The sequence below is a fragment of the Solanum verrucosum genome, unplaced genomic scaffold (genome assembly GCF_900185275.1).
Source record: "Solanum verrucosum unplaced genomic scaffold, falcon-dt-bn FXZP01000022.1, whole genome shotgun sequence".
Classification (NCBI taxonomy): domain Eukaryota; kingdom Viridiplantae; phylum Streptophyta; class Magnoliopsida; order Solanales; family Solanaceae; genus Solanum; species Solanum verrucosum.
This window is the reverse complement of record NW_026020086.1, coordinates 1,391,145-1,395,344: the sequence shown is the minus strand read 5'-3', so window position 1 is coordinate 1,395,344 and position 4,200 is coordinate 1,391,145.

The following is a 4,200-nucleotide window of genomic DNA, read 5'->3' as shown; positions in this document are numbered from 1 at the left end:
TCCACTTACTTTTCTTCGTTTGAAACACACCCAAAGAGGTAGAATGTAGTATCAAAGTCTTCAAAATGTTATTCCATAATATATATATCATCAAAGGATACATAAGGTTAGAAGCAAGTTAACGATATTTTTTTTTGTTAAGCCTCATTAAACAATAATTTAGAAAAATACTAATTAAGGTACATAATTATTAAAAAGACATGGCTTTGTGCAATAGCATCGTTTGCATCTTCTCAAATAAGTGCACATTTTATCATCAGGACATGTCCCCTGAATGTTTTGCTCCGTTTAAAACACTCATTTGCCTATGTTACCATAACAAATAAAATAAAATAAATTATCGAAATTAGCGATTTCGGCCTATATATTATTTTTTATAGTGATACTTTATAAAGATTATATAACATGTCTATATTATGTAATTTTATAGCATATAGTCAATCATATATGCTTTTGAGTATCTAAAAACCTTAGCCAGCCGCTACTGTTCATATATACATACACATATAGTTGACCACACATGCATTCATTTTCTGCTTTGAAAACAGTATATACATATATAGTTGGCCACATACATACAATTACAATCAAATAATATATTCGTGCAACTTTCAGTTAGGATGAGATATTGTATACATGCGAATATATTGTATACATATATTCCGCCATGTTTTGATATAGCAAAATCTTGCTATTTATGAAAAAATTCATCAAAAAAGACACAAACTTCCTTTTGTTTATTTTTCTTTTTAAAACTTTGCTTACTGTAAAATTCATATAGCTGGCAAAAATATGTGAAATATAATATAGTGCATGGAATTGATTAGAAAAGAACAAAGGATAGGGTTCATAATTGCTATCAATTTGTTGGGAATTGAAACGTAGTTAATTAATTAAACGTCAGAACATAGTGTCTATAATGAAGTCGAACTCGATCATGACATTTTCTTAACAAAAGGTTTTTTTTTCTTCCTATTTCCAATTTTGATTATGAAAACCATTTGATATATGTCATTTCTTAGAATTATCAATCAAGATTTATAAACAAAAATAGGGACGATATATCTTTGGATAATCATAATAAATACTTTCTCTCAAACTTCTTCTTTGTTAGTTCATATTATGAATATTACTCTTAATAGCATTCTTTAGTGCAGAAGCAACGGCGACGGAGTCCACGACAATCACCACCGGTAAATCCTTCAGTCTCACAGACGGAGGCACAATTTCGATCAGTAAGACATGGTCCCTTGAATCGTTGGCTCGGCGACTCACAAATTCTTGCCTCTATAATGCTCATTGGTCCCATTTCTATATAATAAAAAAAAATAAAAAGCCTCAATGTTAGTCACTTAATAAAAGGTCGATCCACGATTTAAATTTAATAGATGACCAACAAATGAAAAAAAAAAAAAAAAGTTAACAACTTATTCAAGCTAGTTGATTTTAAATATCGAATACTTTAAAATTAGATAAAGAGGAAAAGACGAACTAGTGTCCATGACAAGCATTGCTAGGAATAATACAGTAGCGAAGAAGCGCATGGAGTGAGCCATTTTCACAGACAAATCTTTTAAGGATGGATGAATAAAGGAAGCATGAGGGATCTCTTATATAGATAAAATATATATGTATCATTTAATGAGGATTTTATAATTACTCTTTTTTTCATTTGATAGTCAATTTTATTTAAATTATAAAGTAAATAGAGATAAGATGAAAGTCAATATGTGAAGATCGAAAATTAAAGTAATCCCACTACATTGATGAGGAGGACTGGGCCTTGAAATAACTAAAAGAAATTAAGGCTAGCCCAACAATCAGCCCATAATAGACTTATATTCTACGACGCAATTAATCCAGATTAGTAAGACAATATAAGGGCGGAAGAATGGAGTATAGCGTTACTCTAGAGTGCAATCCTACTCCTGCGAGATAGAAAGTTACCTATTTTATAGGGTAAAATACTTATTTTTGCACGGATTGTTGTTGTTTTAGGGTGGTCTTTAATTTTTATACTCAAATATGATGGTTTTTAATTTGTCTCTGATGCTCATTCAACTAAAATTTGTGGATCAAAATATTCTTATATATGTATGACCTAATTCACTCACCATAAGTTAAGAAAGTTTTTGCCTTACTCGGCATAAGTTCGGTAAGAATTAGGTTATGCGGCATAAGTTGTGTAGTGTTTCTAGACATAATTCACTCAGCATAAGTTCTATAAGAATTAAGTTATGTAGTACGACATAACTTATTATGCCTTTTATCATAACTTGTGGTATATTATGATATAAAAATATAAAATTATATCGAGCGAAAAATTTGTTATTTCTGTGTCATGAGTATTTTCGATCAATTAATTTTTTACTTAAGGTCTTCAAGGGAAATAATTTTGAGGGAAAAATTAGATCACCCCAAAATGGGGACATTTGTGCAAATGATCCAGAAAATTGCAATTGACTATCTTTGGGTAATCTCGTTTACAATATATACAAAATATATAAGTTTGTATACTTATACCAAATACATATAATATGCACAACGACTATATTGTGTATACCTTAGTCATTATATATATATATATATATATATATATATATATATATATATATATATATATTAATTGACCAAACAATATATATTGCCTTTCAATAAGTATTCCAACTAATAAAGTACAAATTGTTGGTTAGTTCATACAAAAGCAATTATAATGGTATTAGCAGACTGAGTGTGTGTTTCGTATGATAAAGATATTTTTTTTAATTTTTTCATGTTTAATTGAAGATATTTTATTTTAAAAATAACATTTATAGTAAGATCAAGGGTAAACAAGCAAAACTCCACCCCCTCCAACACCCGACCCCGTACACACTTCCACCCCTCATCCGTCAGACAACTCGCGGACACTGAGAATGGTCTTTATTCCACTTCACACAGTGTATTACTATCTGGTTTACCAAACAACATCTACCCCCACGGACCACATCTCCGGCCTCATATATATATATATATATGAGAAATTAGCGAAAAGTGTTTTTTTATTTAACAAGTAAAATTTCAAATTGTGTATAGCATGTAACCAAACTCTCAATAAATAATGAATTCAATGAGCATTAAAATATACAAAGCTACGTAACTTAATTTAAACATAGAAAATAAAAAAGAGAGAAGAAAACTCAATTATTTATGATATGGTACACAATTTTTCTTAGTCATAGTCAAACTAGTGAAAAGTAGTTAAAATATGATAGAAAAAAGGTACAAAGACATATGTAAGAGAGGGTGGAAATACAAATTTTGGAGTAACAATGATACAGGAGCGGCTCAACGTAATTGGGGTCTAAAGCAAAATTTCAATTGAGGCCTAACAAATTTCATATATATTTATTTTAAAAATTATTTTTATAACTATTTAGATGCAAATTATTACTTAATTTTTTTATAAATGATTTTTTCGAGTACTTCTTTTTATTTAAAATGATTAGTTTTAGGTAAAATTTTATCAATTAACGTTGAAAAATATTATTTTATTAAAGCAATCATTATATGAATTGTTAGCACAATTCTATAAGCAATAAGTTGACAAACTTTAAGCAAAAATGAGTTTTAAAAAATAAATAATGTGAATGTTAGAAAAGAAATATAATAAATATATATATATATATATATACTTTTTATTATAAATAATTAATTTTTTTAATAAAAAAATAACACATAATTTGTTCTTGGTAAAAACTTGAGGCCTTCCAAAATTGGGGGCCTAAGGCACATGCCTTAACTTTTATAAGGCAGAGCCGCCCCTGCAATAATAATTGAACTTTTATAAAATAATATGATTTAACATACTTGAATAAGATATCACAATTTAAAATAATTAAAAATAATATTTTATTATTATCCGCGCATCACGATAAATATGCTAAGTAGTATATATAAGTAAAAAAACTATTGTAAAAATGTTTTCTAAAAAAAGCATTTTTCCTTCACATGAAACATACCTTACGTGAAAGTATGACAGATAATTAATGAAGTGGGAAATGACAAGATTGTGAATATATGAATTCCATTAATTTCTTCCTCTCTCCCACACTCCTATTATCTCTTCATATTATATTTTTTTTTACAAGAATTGACTGAGACATAATATATAAACGTGTCATTTACTATAATAACTTTGTCTAGAGATCTTATGAACTG